This window comes from Triticum urartu, chromosome 6A (genome assembly GCF_056163025.1).
Source record: "Triticum urartu cultivar PI428250 chromosome 6A, HENAU_Tu73, whole genome shotgun sequence".
Classification (NCBI taxonomy): domain Eukaryota; kingdom Viridiplantae; phylum Streptophyta; class Magnoliopsida; order Poales; family Poaceae; genus Triticum; species Triticum urartu.
In genome coordinates, this window is record NC_141878.1 from 371,144,401 (window position 1) to 371,166,992 (window position 22,592).

Consider the following 22,592-nt stretch of genomic DNA (forward strand, 5'->3'; position numbering starts at 1 on the left):
CTAGAGTTCAAGGGACGTCACTGAGCTGAACGTGTGCAGATCGCGGAGGAGCCGTGCGATCGTTACTTGATCGGTTGGATCGCGAAGACGATCGACTACATCAACCGCATTACTAAATGCTTCCGCTTTCGGTCTACAAAGGTACGTGGACACACTCTCCCCACTCGTTGCTATGCTTCTCCTAGATAGATCTTGCGTGATCGTCAATTTTTTTTTTGAAATACTACGTTCCCCAACATGGCGTGCCCTGGTGCCTTGTGGGCACCTAGCTGCCCCCCTCTGGTAGTTCTTCTCTCCAATATTTATTATATGTTCCAAAATAATTCCCCGTAAAATTTCAACTCATTTGGAGATGTGCAGAATAGGTATCTCTGACATTGATTTTTTAGGTCCAGAAGTCTGGAATAGGTATCTTTGACACACTCTGCCCGCTCGTTGCTATGCTTCTCCTAGATAGATCTTGCGTGATCGTAGGAAATTTTTGAAATACTATGTTCCCCAACAGTGGCATCCGAGCCAGGTCTATGCGTAGATGTTATATGCACAAGTAGAACACAAAGAGTTGTGGGCGAAAATAGTCATATTGCTTACCAGCATGTCAAACTTTGATTCGGCGGTATTGTTGGATGAAGCGGCCCAGACCGACATTACATGACCGCTTCATGAGACTGGTTCTGCTGCCGCGCTTTGCACACAGGTGGCTAGTGGGTGTCTGTTTCTCCAAATTTAGTTGAATCGAGTGTGACTACGCCCGGTCCTTGTTGAAGGTTAAAACAACACAATTGACGGAAAAATCGTTGTGATTTTGATACGTAGGTAAGAACGGTTCTTGCTAAGCCTGTAGCAGCCACGTGAAACTTGCAACAACAAAGTAGAGGACGTCTAACTTGTTTTTGCAAGGCATGTTGTGATGTGATATGGTCAAAACGTGACGAGATATAAATTGTTGTATGAGATGATCATTTTTTGTTAATGTTATCGGCAACTGGCAGGAGCCTTATGGTTGTCTCTTTATTGCATAAGATGCAAGCGCCATATAATTGCTTTACTTTATTGCTATGCGATAGCAATAGTTGCAAAAGAAATAGTTGGCGAGACGACCATGTGATGACACATTGATAAAGATCAAGATGATGGAGATCATGGTGTCATGCCGGTGACGATGGAGATCATGACGGTACTTTGGAGATGAAGATTAAAGCACAAGATGATGATGGCCATATCATGTCACATATTTTGATTGCAGGTGATGTTTATCTTTTATGCATCTTATTTTGCTGAGTATGACGGTAGCATTATGAGATGATCCCTTACTAAAATTTCAAGGTATAAGTGTTCTCCCTGAGTATGCACCGTTGCAACAGTTCTTCGTGCTGAGACACCACGTGATGATCGGGTGTGATAAGCTCTACGTTCACATACAATGGGTGCAAGCCAGTTTTGCACATGTCGAATACTCGGGTTAAACATGATGAGCCTAGCGTATGAAGATATGGCCTCGGAACACTGAGACCGAAAGGTCGAGCGTGAATCATATAGTAGATATGATCAACATAGTGATGTTCACCATTGAAAACTACTCCATCTCACGTGATGATCAGACATGGTTTAGTTGATGTGGATCACGTGATCACTTAGATGATTAGAGGGATGTCTATCTAAGTGGGAGTTCTTAAGTAATATAATTAATTGAACTTTAATTTATCATGAACTTAGTACCTGATACTATTTTGCATATCTATGTTGTAGATCAATAGCTCGCGTATAGCTCCCTGTTTTATTTTTTGATATGTTCCTAGAGAAAAATAAGTTGAAAGATGATAGTAGCAATGATGCGGACTAGGTCCATGATCCGAGGATTATCCTCATTGCTGCACAGAAGAATTATGTCCTTCATGCACCGCTAGGTGACGGACCTATTGCAGGAGCAGATGCAGACGTTATGAACGTTTGGCAAAGATCGGTATGATGACTACTTGATAGTTTAGTGCACCATGCTTTACGGCTTAGAACTGGGACTTCAAAAACATTTTGAACGCCACGGAACATATAAGATCTTCCAAGAGCTGAAATTTGTATTTTAGACTCATGCCCGAGTCGAGAGGTATGAGGCCTCTGACAAATACTTTGCCTACAAGATGGAGGAGAATAGCTCAACCAGTGAGCATGTGCTCAGAATGTCTGAGAACTACAATCGCTTGAATCAAGTGGGAGTTAATCTTCCAGATAAGATACTGATTGACAGAGTTCTCTAGTCACTATCACCAAGTTACTTGAACTTCATGATGAACTATAATATGCAAGGGATGACGAAAACGATTCCCCGAGCTCTTCGCAATGCTGAAGTCGGCGAAGGTAGAAATCAAGAAAAGCATCAAGTGTTGATCGTTGACAAGACCACTAGTTTCAAGTGAAAGGGCAAGGGAAATAAAGGGAACTTCAAGAAGAATGGCAAGCAAGTTGCCACTCCCATGAAGAAGCCCAAAGCTAGACCCAAGCCTAAAACTGAGTGCTTCTACTACAAAGGAAATGGTCACTCGAAGCGGAACTACCCCAAATTCTTGGCGGATAAGAAGGATGGCAAAGTGAACAAATGTATATTTGATATACATATTATTGATGTGTACTTTACTAGTGTTCATAGTAACTCCTAGGTATTTGATACCGATTCAGTTGCTAAGATTAGTAACTCAAAATAGGAGTTACAAAATGAACTGAGACTAGTTGAGGGCAAAGTGACGATGTGTGTTGGAAGAGATTCCAAGGTTGATAAGATCACCGTCGCATACTCCCTCTACCTTCGGGGTTAGTGTTGAACCTCAATAAATGTTATTTGGTGTTTGCGGTGAGCATAATATGATTGGATCATGTTTATTGTAATATGGTTATTCATTTAAGTCAAAGAATAATTGTTGTTATGTTTACACTTAAAATAAATGGTTTATTGATCTCGATCATAGCGATACACATATTCATAATATTGAAGCCAAAAGATGCAAAGTTAATAACGATAGTGCAACTTATTTGTGGCAGTGCCGTTTAGGTCATATTGGTGTAAAGCGCATGAAGAAACTCCATGTTGATGGGCTTTTGGAATCACTTGATTATGAATCACTTGATACTTGTGAATCATGCCTCATGGGCAAGATGACTAAGACTCCATTCTCCGGAACAATGGAGCGGGCCACTGACTTATTGGAAATAATACATACCGACGTATAAAGTCCGATGAATGTTGAGGCTCACGGCGGGTATCATTATTTTCTGGCCTTCACAGATGATCTGAACAGATATGGGTATATCTACTTAATGAAACATAAGTCTAAAACATTTGAAAAGTTCAAAGAATTTCAGAGTGAAGTGGAAAATCATCGTAACAAGAAAATAAAGTTTATACGATCTGATCGTGGAGGCAAATATTTGAGTTACGAGTTTGGTCTTCATTTGAAACAATGTGGAATGGTTTTTCAACTCACGCCACCTGGAACACCACAGCGTAAAGATATGTCCGAACTTCATAACCGTACTTTATTAGATATGGTGCGATCTATGATGTCTCTTGCCGATTTACCACTATCATTTTGGGGTTATGCATTAGAGACAGCCGCATTCACGTTTAATAGGGCACCATCTAAATCCATTGAGATGACAAAGTATGAATTGTGGTTTGGCAACAAACCTAAGATGTCGTTTCTTAAAGTTTGGGGCTGCGATGCTTATGTGAAAAAGCTTCAACCTGATAAGCTCGAACCCAAATCGGAGAAATGTGTCTTCATAGGGTACCCAAAGGAAACTGTTAGGTAAACCTCTATCACAGATCCGAAGGCAAAATATTCGTTGCTAAGAATGGATCCTTTCTAGAGAAGGAGTTTCTCTCGAAAGAAGTGAGTGGGAGTAAAGTAGAACTTGATGAGGTAATTGTACCTTCTCCCGAATTGGAAAGTAGTTCATCACAGAAATCAGTTCCAGTGATTCCTACACCAATTAGTGAGCAAGCTAATGATGATGATCATGAAACTTCAGATCAAGTTACTACCGAACCTCGCAGGTCAACCAGAGTACGGTGCGCACTAGAGTGGTACGGTAATCCTGTTCTGGAAGTCATGTTACTAGACCATGATGAACCTACGAACTATGAGGAAGCAATGATGAGCCCAGATTCCGCGAAATGGCTTGAGGCCATGAAATCTGAGATAGGATCCATGTATGAAAACAAAGTATGGAGTTTGATTGACTTGCCCGATGATCGGCGAGCCATAGAGAATAAATGGATCTTCAAGAAGAAGACTGACGCTGACGGTAATGTTTCTGTCTACAAAGCTCGACTTGTTGCGAAAGATTTTCGACAAGTTCAAGTAGTTGACTAAGATGAGACCTTCTAACACGTAGCGATGTTTAAGTCTGTTTGAATCATGTTAGCAATTGCCGCATTTTATGATTATGAAATTTGGCAAATGGATGTCAAAACTGCAATCCTTAAATGGATATCTTAAAGATGAGTTGTATATGATGCAACCAGAAGGTTTTCCTAGAGGTACTAACAAAGTGTGCAAGCTCCAACGATCCATTTATGGACTGGTGCAAGCCTGTCGGAGTTGGAATATACTCTTTGATAGTGTGATCAAAGCATATGGTTTTATACAGACTTTTGGAGAAGCCTATATTTACAAGAAAGCGAGTGGGAGCTCTGTAGCATTTCTGATATTGTATGTGGATGACATATTGTTGATCGGAAATGATGTAGAATTTTTTGGAAAGCATAAGTGTTTGAAAGGAGTTTTTCAAAGAAAGACCTCGAGGAAGCTGCTTACATATTGGGCATCAAGTTCTGTAAAGATAGATCAAGATGCTTGATAATATTTTTCAATGAGTCATACCTTGACAAGATTTTGAAGTAGTTCAAAATGGAACAGTCAAAGAAGGAGTTCTTGCCTATATTGCGAGGTGTAAAGTTGAGTAAGACTCAAAACACGACCACGACAGAAAATAGAAAGAGAATGAAAGTCATTCCCTATGCCTCAGCCATAGGTTATATAAGTATGCTATGCTGTGTACCAAACCTGTTGTGTACCTTGCCATGATTTTGGTAAGGGGGTACGATATTGATATAGGAGTGGATCACCTGACAGCGGTCAAAATTATCCTTAGAAGACTAAGGAGATATTTCTCGGTTATGCAGGTGATAAGGAGTTCGTCGTAAAGCGTTACGTCGATGCAAGCTTTTACACCGATTTGGATGACTCTGAGTCTCAATCTGGATATATATTGAAAGTGGGAGCAATTAGCTAGAGTAGCTCCATGCAGAGCATTGTAGACATAGAAAAATTGCAAAAATACATACGGGTCTGAATGTGATAGACCCATTGACTAAGCTTCTCTCACAAACAAAACATGATCACACCTTAGTACTCTTTGGGTGTTAATCACATAGAGATGTGAACTAGATTATTGACTCTAGTAAAACACTTTGGGTATTAGTCACATGGAGATGTGAACTAATCACATGGTGATGTGAACTATTTGTGTTAAATCACATGGCAATATGAACTAGATTATTGACTCTAGTGCAAGTGGGAGACTGTAGCGATCCAACCTCAGCCGGTTAAATCTCTGTGTATAAGTGTCATCCCTGGATCGTTAATGCTGACACACACAGTACTTGATGGATTTATAACAGAGTTCAATCACACACTTATTACATCGAATATCTCAAAGAGAGTACTATTACAATAATATGGCCAAAGGCCATCTAATGAAGATAACAGCGGAAGGCTTCGAAGGCAAAAATGAGTCCATCAACTCCAACGGCATAGCTGAGTGCAAGACAACGACCTAGCGCACCTTACTCTTCGTATGAAAAGTCTACAACATAATACGTTGCAGCCCGAAACGGGTCAGCACATGGATAACTGCTATCCCTACATGCATATATGGCTGGTGGAGGCTCTATGGTTATCATGTTTGTGTAAAGCCAATTTTTCCGTACTACAAAGGAATATATTTTATTTAACTATCAAGTTTGTTGATAAATGCTGAGAAGGTTCCTCCATCTCAATCCCAATTAAGCAGTAATTAACAGCCCAACAAAATTAATTAAGAGTGATGAGATCAAACCAATATTTCAAGAACTAGATACTCAAGATGTCCATAACCGGGGACACGACTAATCATGATTAGTTTGTACACTCCGTAGAGGTTTGCACACTTTTCCCCACAATACTCGATCTCCTCCGTTGTATTTCTTGCACTCCATGATGTTTGAGAAACGGATGACCGAGACATAGTCTATTCGAAGAGGTCCCCTTAACCGATAGATAGGACGATACACCTACAATCCCCTACATTTGCTAGCCCATCATGGAAAGGATTCCCACAACTTACTCAACTATGCCATAGCCCATAATGGCATGTGGCTGCACATGGTAGTTTCCAGCATGAATAACATAATGATCCATTTGAGCCTGGGTGGCAAACCACAGGATGATCACACGAATTTCCCAGGATCTCCTAGGACAACACTAGATTCCCCAGGTGTCCGGGCAAGCCACTGGTATCCCTAGGGTGCCCCAACCAATCCACCCAGATGTGTATTAAAATAGCCACCTTAAGTTTCCCTTAGTTAATATAACTCTCGCAACTTCCATGAAACTCACATACCAATCCACGTATACGAGCATAGCAAAGCAATATAAGCATAACGTAGAAGTAACTCCCAAGGTTTGCATAAAGGACAATAGGTTCTACCTCATCAACTACTGCCCAATACCCACATGTTAAGCTGATCCTACTCATGCAATGTTTAAGGGTTGAAACTAATGCATAAAAACTGGGTAATAAAGGGTATGATCAAAGTGTTACTTCCCTTGCTGACGATCTGAAAACCCTAGTGACTCGTAGTAGCACGCTTCGCACTCCGGAAACTCTATCGCAAACACAAATAGCATACATAAGCACTCAAACAATAGATGCAAGGGTAAACTCAATAGAAAAGATGCAAATATAAAGTTCAAGAGAAGAGCTTCAATTTGCAAACGGAATCAATCAAATCGGACCTACGAAACTCAAACTGTGGTCAAAAGAAATTCAAATTAAAATCTGCTTGCAACCAAATTTTTATTTGTCAAAACCATGTTCAAGTTTATTAACTGGAAAGAGGGGTTCGGGATGAAGATTTTGGCATTGGTTTCCGTGGATTTGGACGAACGGATAAAAAGTTGCGAGGGTGTAACATCCGAAATTTTCAATTTGGAATGTTATACAAAAGATCATCATTGCATATCATATTTTATTGCACTTGTTGATCCTAGAAATTTCACGCAACTCAAGGACCCTCGGAGAGAGTTGGGGATTTCGTTATTTTCATATTTGAGTTTTCTCAAATTTTGAAAGTAGGATCATTTGATTTTATTTATTTTATCTTCAATTATTTCTACTATAAAAATTATGAGAGTGGGAATAAAATGACTTTCCCAAAATATAGAAATATTGGGGATTTAGTAAAAATCAAATACTCCCTCTGTTCACTTTTATAAGACCTCGAAGACATTTCAGACAATGTACAAAACAGCCCATTTTGAGTTCTGAAATGACTTACAAAAGTGAACGGAGGGAGTAAGATTTTACTTTGGTTTTATTTGCTATTTTATTTGAATTTAGGAAAAATTGCTCGTTTTCAAAAATTGCATTTAGGGCCAAGAAAATGTTCATCCTATTCTAAATATTTTATTTAGACGGTGAAAATTTGTTTTGGCATTTTTAGAATTTTATTTATGTTTCTAGAATTTTTTTAGTCCGAGCGAAATTGTTTTAAAAAAAAGAGACCCCGCGCCCGACTGGGCCAAGGGCCCAACCAAGTAGGCCGGCCCAGCCAGCCGCCGCCGCCTCCCGCCGGGTCTGGATAGGAGTCCCGACCGCCGCCGTCACCCGAGTCCAGGGAGGACCCGCCACCCGAGGCCAACGCCTCCCCCAAGTCGCCGCCTCCCCCTTTATAACCCTGGCCCCCCTGCAGCCCCACACCCGCCACCGCCTCCCACGCCTGCAGCGCCGCTGCCGCACGCCGCCCGAGCCGCCCTGCCGCCGCGTCGGAGCTGCCGCCCCGCACCACCCACCGCCCGCCGGAGCCTCGCCGGAGCCCCGAGCCAAGGTAGCCGCCGCCCAAGTTTTTTTTGAGAAAAGCTGTTTTGGTTTTTTTGAAAACCCTAGTTTTCGTTTTTTTTAAATAGATAGTTTTTTCTCCGGTTTATTTATTTAGCGAGCGTTCGCTCGTCTGTTCGTTTTAATGATGCGTTCATCGTTTAGTTCCTGTTAACGAACATTCATTCGTTAACCTGTTCATCGTTTTTCTTTCTCTCGGATTAAATCCGCGATTTTTCTGATCGCGATTTCTGATCCGATGTTTGTTTTAGTTTAACTTTTCGCTCGTTTGTCGAAATCAGGCGATTCAAGCGCCTGGAGTTTCGTCTCGAAACCCTCTTTCCGTTTAACCAACTCAAACAAGTTTTTCCCTCTGTAAAAATTACCCTAGATTAAGATTAGTAAACAGAGCTTTTTTCTTTTGCCGTTTGTCTTTCGTTGCTTCGTTGGATTTGATTCTTTTTGCCAACCGGAGTTCTTAATTTGAACTATCTGGTTAGATCTCTGATTCGAGTTTTACCTGTGCATTAGATGAGTACTTATTGTATGCTTGTTTGTTTGCGATAGAGTAACCGGAGTGCTCCTCTTGCTACTTCAAATCTCTAGGTTTTGCGGATCATCAGCAAGTCAAATAACACTTTGATCATACCTTCCTACTACCCAATTTTATTGCATTAGATCAATTCTCATACATTGCATTGACTAGGATCTAATTAAATTGTGGGTTTGGGAAGTAGATGAGGTAGTACCTATTACCTGTTATTATCAAACCTTTGGGAGTTACTTCTGCGTTTTCTTATTTTGCCATGCTATGCCAGTAGACGTGGTTTGGGTGAGTGAAATCCATGACAGATGTGAGTTTGTTAAATTAATGATTTATCTAAGGTGGTAACTTACATACACATCTGGGTGGACTGAGGCACCTGGGTATTCCAGCGATTGCCTGTTTTTCTTCGGACCGGCACCCAGGCTCAAAGGGATCATGAGATTATTCATGCTAGGAACTTCCGTGTGCAGCCACAAGCTATTATGGGCTCTAGCATAGTTGACTAAGTCGCGCGAACTCTTACAGTGGTAGACTAGCAGATGTAGGGGATGTAGGTGGTACGGTCTACCCATCGTAAGGTGCTAGCGTTTCTGAAAGACTATGTCTTGGTCATCCGTTTCTCAAACACCATTCAATGTGAGAAAACCAATAGAGGAGATCGAGTCTTGTGGGGAAAAGTGTGCAAACCTCTGCAGAGTGTATAAACTAATCATGATTAGCCGTGTCCCCGGTTATGGACATCTTGAGTATCTAGTACTTGGATTATCATGTGAATCTCATCATGCTACTCTAATTAATTTGTTGGTTCTCAATGATGATGCTTAATAGGGATTGAGAATGCTGTCAACCATTCCCAATGTTTAACAACTACCATGATAGTTAAATAAAATTTATTCCTTTGCCGTAGGGAAAAAATGGCTTTACGCAAAACTGTAACCATGGAGCTTTCCACCAGCCAAATATGCATGTAGTATAGCCTTATTTCTTCATTACTCTCTATGTGTTACATTTCTAGCATATTCCATGTGCTGACCCGTTTCGGGCTGCAACGTTCATGTTGCAGACTTTTCAGACAATGAGTAAGGTGTTTTTAGGTCGTGGTTCTATACTCAGTGATGCCGTTGGAGTTGATGGACTCACTTATCTTCCAAGCCTTCCGCTGTTATCGTTATTAGATGGCCTTAAGCCATTATTATTGTAATAAGTTCTTTTTTGAGACTCTCGATGTAATAAGTGTGTGATTGCTACTCTGTTATAAATCCTTCAAGTACTGTGTGGTGTCAGCATTACTGATCCAGGGATGATACCTGAGCACAGAGATTGGACCGTTTGAGGTCTAGTCGCTACAAGATGGTATCAGAGCACACGCTGACTGTAGGACACGACCACTAAGCTAAAGACCCTAGATCACTACTCACTCTTCTCATTCTGACCTCTCATCTTTTCTACTCTTTTAGGATGGCGGATGCAAGGAACAAGTTCGTGCAACCGGATGAAGATACACCCTTTGGACGTCATTTGAAGGAAGTCACAAGATACCTGAACATAGGAGTTCCAAGCTTCACCGGAACCTACAACGCCACATTACCTGAACAAGAGCGTTGGATGATTCAAGTTCAAGTTCCAGGAAGGACGTTCATGCCAGTCACTAAGCCCATAGAGTTTTCATTTGATGCACCAACCTGGAGTCTAGGAAAGAGCATGGCAGCTCACATCGCCATGGGACGCATTGGAGAAGTTTACCACAATAATCTCAAGGATACTATCTACCAGATTTGTGGGCACCGAGATGAGCACTGGGAGATGATCAGCAGCAGGAAGGATAGATCAATTGCAGCTTTTATCCAGGAGTTAAACCAGCACATTCGACGTCAGGAGAACCAGATGTGCGCCGACATGATAGATCTGAAGAAGGCGAGGACAAGAATGAAGGAACTGGAGGAAGAACTCAAAGCTACACGTGAAGATTATGAAGAGGAAATCAAAGTACTAGTGGATAAGAATGCCAACCTAACAATGAAGATCGGAATATTTATGGGAGGCCCTACGCCAGTAGAAGAAGACGAAGAACCCAAGGAGATTCGCTCGAAGGACTACATCATCATCGATGACACCGACTCAGATCCAGATGATAGCGATGATGACTATGTTGATGAAGCTGGAGCAGATATCATGGAGTGTACAACCGAAGAATATTTCTAGAAGACCACCCCAACAGTAGTAGTAGTCCACCATGTAATTATAGTAGTCCGAGCACTTTTGCGATAGTTAGATCGATTGTATGCCCTTGTTTGATTGAATTAAGTGAATTGTTTACTTTTGCCTCATGTGCATATGGGTAGCGTTTTCTCTCTAGACCCCTCTCTACTCTTAAATCTCATCTTTTCTAAACCCTCAGATGCCTCCAAGACGTGACCCCAGATTTACCTTCCCACCAGAGCTCACCCAATTGATCCAGCAGCAGAACACATTGATGCACTTGCTAGTCCAGAATCAGAACCATGGGAACAACAACAACAGCCCACCACCACCACTACCTGTTGATCACTTAGCCCGTTTTCTTAGGCTGAATCCACCGATGTTTTCCAGTAGCACCGAGCCGATAATAGCAGATGATTGGCTCCGCAAGACAGCAAGGGAGTTCACCACGGCAGGATGCACATATGCGGAAAAGGTGAAGTTTGCCGCACACCAGCTTGAAGGACCCGCAGCATCATGGTGGGAGAATTTCACAGCCACTTTCCTTATTGACAGTGTCACATGGGACCAGTTCCAACAGGCTTTCCGTACTTCCCATGTTTCAGCAGGAGCTATGGCCCTAAAGAAGCGAGAGTTTCGCAACTTGCGCCAAGGAGGACGGACGGTTGGCCAGTATGTGGAGGACTTTAGTAAGCTAGCACGTTATGCCCCAAATGACGTTGCTACGGATGCAGCTAAGTAGGAGAAGTTTCTGGAAGGACTGAATGACGAGTTGAGCATGCAGTTGATGGTAGCAACCTTCAACAACTACCAGGAGTTGGTAGATCATGCTCTCATGATTGAAGGGAAGCAACAACAAATTGAGAACCGCAAGAGGAAGTATGGACAAGGGAAGTACAATTTACCCCCAGGCCGGGAGGACATTTTCAGCATACCCATGGAGGAGGTAACTCGCACAATCACAATGGCACCAAGAATGGTAATGGGAATGGAGGAAGTAACGGCCAGAATCGCACCAACCCATCAACCCCAGCCAAGAGAGACCTGAGCCAAGTCACTTGCTTTAAGTGCCAGAAGACTGGACATTATGCCAATGAATGTCCTGAAGCCCAAAATGGAAATGGCAATGGAAGCTCTGGGAAGAAGCTGAACCCTTTCAATAGGGGACAGGTGAACAACGTAAATGTGGAGGAAGTTGAAGCCCAGCCCGATGCAGTAATAGGTAAGTTTTTGGTTAAGTCATTTACTGCACTCGTTCTTTTTGATACTGGTGCATCGCATTCATACATATCAACGGGATTTGTGGATAAGTATAAACTGCCAACCCAAGCCCTTAGGTCACCCATGTTAATAACCTCGCCTAGAGTGGAGTATATGGCTAGTCTATGGTGTGATCAGTTACCATTAGGGATTGGTAACTATGTTTTTCCCTCGGACCTAATAGTATTGAAATCTCAAGGATTGGATGTGATATTAGGCATGGATTGGTTATCAAAGTATGAAGGGAACATTGAATGTGCCAGTAAGTCTATTTTGCTTACCACCCCAGAAGGAAGAAGGATCAAGTATGTATCCCGGCATGTGTCGAAAAGGACTCAAGTAAATTGCCTAACAGGAGTTGTGCATGAGGAAGTACTAGTAGTGAAGGATTTCCCTGATGTTTTTCCAGAAGAGTTGCCAGGCATGCCACCGGATAGAGATATTGAGTTTTTGATTGAGCTTTTGCCAGGCACAGGGCCAATATCTAAGAGACCATATAGGATGCCCGCAAAGGATTTGGTGGAGATTAAGAAGCAGATTAAGGAGTTACTGGATAAAGGTTATATTCGCCCAAGTTCTTCACCTTGGGGATCGCCAGTACTTCTAGTGGAGAAGAAGGATGGATCATTAAGGATGGTCATTGATTATCGAGGATTGAATGAAGTAACCATCAAGAACAAGTACCCACTACCGATGATCAATGATCTGTTTGATCGTTTGCAAGGAGCTAAGGTATTTTCCAAGATCGACCTGCGATCAGGATACCATCAGTTGAAGATTCGAGAACAGGATATTCCTAAAACAGCTTTTACCACCAGGTATGGGTTGTACGAGTATACCGTTATGTCATTTGGTCTAACTAGCGCACCTGCATATTTTATGAACATGATGAACAAAGTTTTTATGGAGTTTTTGGATAAGTTCGTCGTAGTGTTCATTGATGATATCCTGGTTTACTCGAAGAATGAAGAGGAGCATAAGGAGCATTTGCATTTGGTACTTGGTAAGCTCAGAGAACATCAGCTATATGCCAAGTTAGGCAAATGTGAGTTTTGGTTGAAGGAAGTCGGATTTCTCGGACACGTTATATCTGGAGAAGGTATAGCAGTGGATCCCACCAAGGTTGACACTGTGACAAATTGGGAAGCGTCAACAACAGTTGGAGAGATCCGGAGTTTTCTTGGACTTGCGGGATACTACCGGAGATTCATTGAAAATTTCTCGAAGATTGCGAAACCTATGACGGAGTTGCTGAAGAAGGATACCAAGTTCATATGGACTAAGGAATGTGAGGCTAGTTTCCAGGAGTTGAAGAAACGTTTGGTTACATCACCAGTGTTGATTTTGCCAGATCAGACCAAGGATTATGAGGTGTATTGCGACGCTTCACGTCGAGGACTTGGAGCAGTGCTTATGCAGGAAGGAAGAGTTGTCTCATATGCCTCATGACAGCTCAAGCCTCATGAGTTAAATTATGCTACGCATGATTTGGAGTTAGCAGCCGTAGTGCATGCATTGAAGACTTGGAGACATTTTCCCATTGGAAATCATTGTGAGGTGTACACGGACCACAAGAGTTTGAAGTAAATTTTCACGCAGAAGGAGTTGAATCTCAGACAAAGGAGATGGTTGGAACTCATCAAGGATTATGATATGAGATTGCATTATCACCCTGGAAAGGCTAACGTAGTAGCTGACGCATTGAGCCGTAAAAGTCATGTCAACACCTTAATGACAGGAGATTTACCAAGGGAGTTAGCCGAAAATCTTTGTGAGCTATGTTTGGAAATAGTTCCGAGAGGCTATGTAGCAGCATTGGAGATTCAGTCTATGTTGATGGATAAGATCAGAGAAGCCCAAAAGACTGACAAGGAGATTGCCTCTATTAAGGAGAAAATGAGCAAAGGAAAAGCTAAAGGATTTTGTGAGGATGAGCACGATACCTTATGGTTTGAAGACTGTGTTTATGTGCCTAATGATTCGGAGATCGGGAAGTTAATTCTGCAAGAGGCCCATGATTCACCAAATTCGACTCACCCAGGAAATACCAAGATGTATTTGGATTTGAAGGATATTTTCTGGTGGACCGGAATGAAGAAGGATATTGCGGAGTATGTAGCAGTTTTTGATGTATGTCAGAGAGTAAAGGCGGAACATCAGAAGCCAGCAGGATTGCTACAGCCATTGCCGATACCCGAATGGAAGTGGGATAAGTTAGGCATGGATTTTATCACCGGATTGCCCAGAACTCGTTCAGGCTATGACTCGATATGGGTTGTAGTCGACCGTTTGACAAAGGTAGCTCATTTCATCCCAGTGAAGACTACCTATACCAGTGCAAAGTTGGCAAAGATATACATGACCAGAATCGTATGTCTGCATGGAGTTCCAAGGAGCATTGTATCAGATAGAGGAACCCAGTTTACCTCAAAGTTCTGGAATCAGTTGCATGAAACCTTGGGTACCAGGCTAGAGTTCAGTACAACTTTCCATCCGCAGACAGATGGACAGACCGAGAGATTCAATCAGATTTTGGAGGATATGCTCAAAGTTTGTGCGCTAGATTACGTATCTAGTTGGGATGAGAATTTTCCATACGCAGAGTTCTCCTATAACAGCAGTTATCAATCCAGTTTGAAGATGGCCCCTTTCGAAGCTCTGTACGGAAGGAGGTGCAGGATCCCATTGTTGTGGGATGAAGTTGGAGACCGCCAGTTGTTTGTGTAAGTGCATCTAGTGCCAACCCTAGTTGGTTTTGGAGTATTGACGACAAACCTAGTTGAGGGACTAACGTGTTTGTGAGAATTGCAGGAAAACACAGGTAGAAGTCCCTCATTGATTCGGTTTTATTACCAAAGATGACCCCTAAAAATGTACGAAGACATTGAAGACAATGGTGGTTTATGAAGATATTCATATTGAAGACAATGACATGAGAAGACTCCCTATGAAGCTTATGGAACTCGAAGACTTAGATCCTTCGTAGTTTTATTTCATTTATGTTGTGTCATAGGAATCACCGTACTGTTAAGTGGGGTCCAAGAGAACCAGTCAGAATGACTGAAGTGATGCCTAATTCAAATCCTATGTCTTCAAGCGAAGACTTTGAGAGAAAATCTTGTCCAGAGTCAGACAAGTCAGCTTTACTTGTAGCCCAAGTAAAGTTGCCGTGTGAGTTCAAAATTCGACCGTTGTACACGTGTCAGTTCCTTAGTGACCCAGGGTCATTTTGGACAGATCAGGTCGGGTTGCCAAGTGGCTATAAATAGTCCATCCCCCACAACCATAAACGGTTGGCTGCTCAGATTTCAGCGCACGGCTTTTGTCGTTTGAGAGCAACCCACCTCGAAGCCTTTGAAAGAAAAATTCCTAGTGAGGAGAAAAGCCCTAACCACCCAGAGCCAGAGTGAATTGGGCATCACTTAAGTCTTCTTGTCTGTGTGATCTGAAGACTTATTACACTTGAGGACAGTGCATCCTCCAGACGGTTAGGCGTCGCGTTCTGAGCATCCAAGAGAAATTGTGGATTGCCAGTGAACGAAGTCTGTGAAGGTTTGGGAGTCTACCTTGAAGACTTACCTGAGTGATTGCGCGAGGTCTGTGTGACCTTAGCTCAAGGAGAAAACGGTGAGGACTGGGTGTCTTGGACTAAGTGTCCTTGATTGGGTGTCCGGGACTGTGTGTCCTTTGGTTTAAATACCTAGCCGCTCCAACCAGACGTACAGTTGTCACAGCAACTGGAACTGGTCCAACAAATCATTGTCTTCAACGTGTCACTGGTTTCATCTTCACTTCCTTTACTTACAGTTATTCATTGTGAAGCCATTGCATGCTTGCTTTATCTTTTGTCTTCACAACATGAATGTATGATCTGTTTGGCTTCACAACTTCTTCCTACCTGATCCTTATTACACTAAAGCTGTTTGTCATTGTGCTTTCACTCTATTGAATACATGACCATGGCTGGCCTAGTGTAATCTAACTTCCACTGCACAGTAATAGGCATAATCTTCACTGTTTGTCTTCATAACTCTCACGTTTTGAAGATTTTCATAAAAATCGCCTATTCACCCCCCCCCTCTAGTCGATATAACGCACTTTCAATTGGTATCAGAGCAAGGTGCTCCCTTGTTCTGTGTGATTCGGTTTGACCACCTGGAGTTTTAGCTATGTCGACTGCAGGGATAATCAAAGTCTCCGCTGCTTGCCCCGTCTTCGATGGAACTGAATATCCCTACTGGAAGAATAAGATGCGCATGCATCTTGAAGCCATTGATGTCGACTTATGGTATGTCGTCAAGAATGGCGTTCCCAAGGCTGGAGAAGGTGTCACTGCTGCTGATGTCAAGAAATTCGTTCAACTGGACTCCACTGCCAAGAATATCATCTGTGGTCATCTAACCAAAGGATAGTATGGCCGTGTGAGTGCCTTTAAGACATCCAAACTGGTCTGGGATTGGCTCTCCAAAGTTAATGAAGGCATCTCAACCCAGAGAGATCAAAGAATCAGTGTCCTTCGCAACCTCTTCAACCGCTTCAAGCGAAATGACAATGAGAATGTTCAGCACACCTTTGATCGGCTCACTGACATCACAAATGAGCTTCAAGCCCTCGGCGCCACTGAGATCACCAAACATGAAATTGTCAAGACGCTGCTGAGATCACTTGATAGTTTGTTTGACATTCTGGCCCTGATGATTCAAGAACGTCCTGATTTCAAGACACTCGATCCGTCTGACATACTTGAGAGGCTCAACACACATGAGTTTCAGCTTTCTGAGAAAAGAGATATCTACGGTCCAAACTATGGGCGAACTCGTGCTTTGAAGGCAAAAGCTGTCTCCTCATCTGAAGAAGAATCTGACTACAGTTCTGATGATCCTGAAGACATTGGAAGAGAACTTGCAATGCTAGTAAAGAAGTTGCAAAAATTCACCAAGAAGAAAGGCTTCAGAAAATCTTCACGATCAAGCTCAAGGAATGATGAAGCTTCTGCTCATGACTACAAGAAGAAAACATGTCACAAGTGCAAGAAAACTGGACACTTCATCTCTGAGTGTCCACAGCGGGACAATGAGAACAGAAGGAAGAAGAAGAGCAAGGAGTATGATTCTGACGACAAGAAGAAGAAGAAACACTCAAAGTCTTCTTCCAAGTCTTCATCAAAGTCTTCATCACACAAGAAGAGCTCATCTGGCAAGGCACGTGCGTTTGTTGGCAAGGAGATGGATTCAGAGGAGGAGTCCGCATCTGAGGAGGCAGAGGTGGAGACTGAGGAGGAGTCTGATTCTGGCATTGCGAGTCTGGCTACAGCATACGTCGCCAAGTCCATCTTCGACACTGAAGACAATGACTGCATCACCGACACCGACGCAAATGACAAGAACGACTCCACTTCTACCTACTGCTTCATGGCACGCGGTGCCAAGGTAAACACACGCACTACTCGCTATGAAACATCTAGTGACGATGACTCTGAATGTGATTCAAAACCTAGCTACAAAACACTTGCTAAAATTGCAACTGAACAACAGAAAGCTATGGAACATATTCAAAAATTGTTAGACATAAGCGATTATCTGTTGGGTGCTGAAATGACTCGTTCTGAAACCTTAATTGAAGACATAAAAAATCTTCACGTTAAGTATCAGGAACTTGAAGATCGTCTTGAGACTCTCTCAACTACTCATGAAAAGCTTTCCTATGATTATCTTCAAAAGAAGCAAGACCTTGAGAAGTTGAGAGCGGATCATGAAGATCTTCAAAAGGAAAATGAGTCACTTCGCGCCAAACAGATCAGTCCCGCTCAGGAAGGATTTGAACCACCATGTCTTAAATGCATTGAGCGTGATAATGCTACTTCTGTTGCTGAATGTTCCACTGCTACTACTGTTCCAATATCTTCAACTGTTGATGTGGCAACTAACCCCTCTACTGAGGATACCACTGCTATTGCTGATGAGAATGCTAGGTTGAAGACATTGCTTGAAACAGGGATGTACAAAAGTCTGAAAGGGCATCAAACATTATGTGGTGTCCTTAAGAAGCAGATTCTGAACCAAAGCCCTAGGAAAGAGGGTGTTGGGTTCGTGAGGAAAATTAATGCAGATGGGTCTTACTGGAAACCTGAGCAGTACCCCAAAACCACATGGGTTGCTGCAAAGGAATCCTCAACAGATCCATCCAATCTGTCTGGCTTCACTTGTGCTAACCCAATTATCATTGATGAATCCTTTGATGCCAACTATAAACTGTTTAAGAATCAGAATGGTGAAGTGTTTGCCAGGTACATTGGTACTAACTGCAGGAATGGACCGCCTATGAAAAAGATCTGGGTTCCGAAAAAGTGTCTGGAAAATCTTCCTGTGAATGTCTTCATGACACCTCACTTGAAGAAGACAAACCTCACACCAAAGGCTTCATATGGTCCAAAGGCTTCATATGAACAGAGGACTCACCTGAGTCGCACTAACGCTAATGTTTTGCAGGGAAACCATACTCAGGCATACGAATATGAGAGCGTTTCTTCGAACCGTCATGTTCATATGACCAAAAATTATTCTGCTTATTCTTATGAGTATTATTGTCCACCTGCTAGACTGTTTACTAAGGCCTCAAAGCCAAAATTCTCAGATGCTGCACTTAGACTTATTGCTTCTAAGCCACCCTTGAATGTGGGTGGTTAAGAAAGCTTAACTCTCTTTTGCAGGGAAAGGTCTCCAGCAGAAAAACAAAATCTTCTGATGCTATTGCTGGGGACCTTTAAAATCTTGTAGGGCGCAAGATAAAATGCCCAAATGGCATCATTATGTACTTCGTTCCTGAATCGCATGCTACTCTCCCTATTAGTCCTAATCTGGATTTAAGTTTGCATAATCCACTGGTTCGTCAAATGTTTATGCTTCACAATACCCTTCGTGAAGCCTATCCCCCTAACTGCACTGTAGGGTACGACACCAGTGACTTCAAAGTCTTCCTAATGGATTATTGACAGTGGGTGTACAAATCACATGACTGGCAAAAGAAGCCTTCTCATGGACTCAACTGTACGTCCATCCGACAAGTTCCAGCAAATGAATCAATCAAGCTTATGGGAACTGGAGAAATTGTACCTTCTGAAGCTCATCCTGAAGAAGAACTTATCATCTCAGCACTTGATCCACATGAAGACAATGCTTAGCCTGAAGATATACCTCCAAATGACAACACAGATCAACAAGAGCAAAGTCTTCGCCCTATACATCCTCGTGTTGCAAATGAAGTACAAATTGACAAAATACTTGACAGCATCAATGCACCTGGTCCACTCACTCGTGCAAGGGCAACTCAGCTAACAAACTTCTGTGGGCATTTCGCATTCGTCTCAATATCAGAACCCAAGAAAGTTGAAGAAGCCTTCATGGAACCTGAATGGATTCAAGCTATGCAAGAAGAGCTTCAACAGTTTGAGCTGAATAATGTATGGGAACTGGTTAAGCGTCCTGATCCATGGAAGCACAACATAATAGGCACCAAATGGATATACCGCAACAAGCAAGATGAGCATGGTCAAGTTGTCAGAAACAAAGCTCCTCTCGTTGCTCAAGGATATACTCAAGTGGAGGGCATTGACTTCGATGAAACATTTGATCCTGTGGCTAGGCTTGAAGCCATACACATACTGCTGGCCTATGCAAATCATCATAACATACTTCTCTATCAGATGGATGTGAAAAGTGCCTTTCTCAATGGCAAGATTGAAGAAGAAGTGTATGTTGCACAACCACCTGGCTTTGAAAATCCAAAACATCCTGATATGGTATATAAGCTCAATAAGGCACTATATGGCCTCAAACAAGCCCCTAGGGCCTGGTATGATACACTCAAGTACTTTCTGAAAAGCAAAGGCTTCATACCTGGTTCCCTGGATCCCACTCTTTTCATGAAGACATATGATGGTGAACTGTTTGTGTGCCAAATATATGTGGATGACATTATCTTCGGCTGCACCAATCAGAAGTATAGTGAAGAGTTTGGATACATGATGCAAGAGCAATATCAAATGTCCATGATGGGGGAGCTGAAGTTCTTCCTCGGTCTTCAAATACGGCAACAACGCAACGGCATCTTCATATCTCAAGAGAAATATCTTAAAGAGTGCCTGAAGAAGTTCGGTATGCAAGACTGCAAAGGCTTCACAACACCAATGCCAGCCAAGCATCATCTGGGTCCCGACGACAATGGTAAAGAGTTCGATCAAAAGGTATACCGCTCCATGATTGGGTCTTTGCTTTATTTATGTGCATCTAGGCCAGATATCATGCTTAGTGTTTGCATGTGTGCTCGATTTCAAGCGACACCAAAGGAGTCGCATCACTTAGCTGTGAAGCGAATTCTTCGATATTTGGCTCACACCCCAACTCTAGGATTATGGTATCCAAAGGGCTCAGAGTTTGATTTGGTTGGATTTTCGGATGCTGATGATGCTGGTGACAAGGTTGATCGCAAGTCTACATCAGGCACATGTCACTTTCTGGGATGATCACTTGTATGTTGGTCTTCAAAGAAGCAGAACTGTGTATCACTCTCCACTGCTGAATCTGAATACATTGCTGCTGGATCTTGCTGCGCTCAGCTTCTGTGGATGAAGCAAACACTCAAGGATTATGGCATTCATCTGAAGCAAGTGCCACTTTACTGCGACAACGAAAGCGCCATCAAGATTGCCAACAACCCAGTTCAGCACTCGAAGACAAAGCACATTGAAATTCGTCATCACTTTCTCAGAGATCATGTTGTGAAGGAAGACATTGATATCATACACGTCAACACTGAAGAGCAATTGGCAGATATCTTCACCAAGCCCTTGGATGAGAAGAGATTTTGCAAGTTACGGTGTGAGCTAAATATCTTGGAATCCTCAAATGTCCTGTGATCAGGCACACATCCTAACACTTAAGCATATTGATGGCTTAGATGTGCAACACACGAAGTAGCGTATATCTTCAAACAATGAAGACATACATTCTAAGTGTGAATACATTCATGTGGAATTTGACTTCGGAGCGCCACGATAATTGTGCGCCGTGTCTGGGTCTAATACTTCCTATACGGTGGGTAACGCCACCACCAAACGTTCTATTTTGAAGTGTTTCTCTCATGGCGTTACCTCTCAATGTCTTCACATTTGGTTTGGCTTCATTCTCAATATGTCTTCATAATTATCTTCACTGCGTTGATTAAATGGATATATATGTACTGATGTTCTGTCCTCTACAGCATTCACTTATAGCTATGTCTTCTGGGTTGAATGTTTTGAACTAAGTGAATGTGATCGGACCCTAACCTCTCTATGCTTTCTATCTCAAACTCTATCTCTCCAAGTCATATGCATTCTGTTGAAACTGTCAAATGTCTTCACTGTGTCCTTGTCAGCTGAAGACATAGTGACAACCATAAAAGTCCGTTTTTAATGCTCAGTCCTCCACATAATATCCGGAGAAGCAGGAACGACCGCCCGACAATTTAGGCGTGCGTGGGACGTGGAACAAATCCCAATCTTCCTCTAACTGGCCACGCATGCCTCAAATGCGAACCGCCAGGGGTACCTGCGTAATAGCGCTGTGCCGCCTCTATCCCTATAAATACACGATTCACTGCGGTCATTATCTCCTTCTTCCACCCTCGCACGAACCCTAGCACCACCGCTAGCACTCGACGACGCCGGCGACGAAGCGCTTCACTTCCGCAACCTCTCCGATGCCGTTTTCACGCCGACAGCGGACATCGCTCTCTCCGCCGTCGCCGTAGGTGTCTTCCGTCGCCAAGTTAGGGCACGGAGGATCGAACTGCTCGACCTCAACTGTCACTTCGTCTAGCAGTTCCAAGTGTGGTAAATAAAACCTCTTTTTACAGCCTCTTTTGATCCCATAGTTCAGTCACTTTCTGCCATAAGGAGTTTCTCTTCACATCAGTTAGTTATCTCGCTACATCTCATGACATGCCTAGTATATTCACTTGTGCTTCATAAGGTAGTTAGATTCCTCACTTGTACTGATCTGTGGGTTCGTACAAATCTGGAACCAACTTCTTATCTGTGACTGAATGTCTTCGCACAATGAGGTCTATGTCTTCTAAACCAATTTATCTTCAAAATCTTCTGAGAATGCATATGACCTCTTCCCCTTCCCTCGCACCTTAATGCTGTCACAGGTACATGTCCGTGGGAGAATCCTTTGGTTCTCATAGTCTGCATTCATTTGCAGAGTACTTGCAGCATCACATCAACTCTCCTGAAGCCAGTTCTTGCAAAAGGAAGCCTTTGAAGCCTTTGAACATCTTGAAGCCTTCCAAGTTATTCATGGCTTCAGAAACAGCAGCAAGGAAGGGAGGCAGACAGCGACGTGGTGAAACATCCAAAGATCTGCCTGATGAATTGGCAGAGATGTACAAAACTGATCCTGAAGAAAGCTAT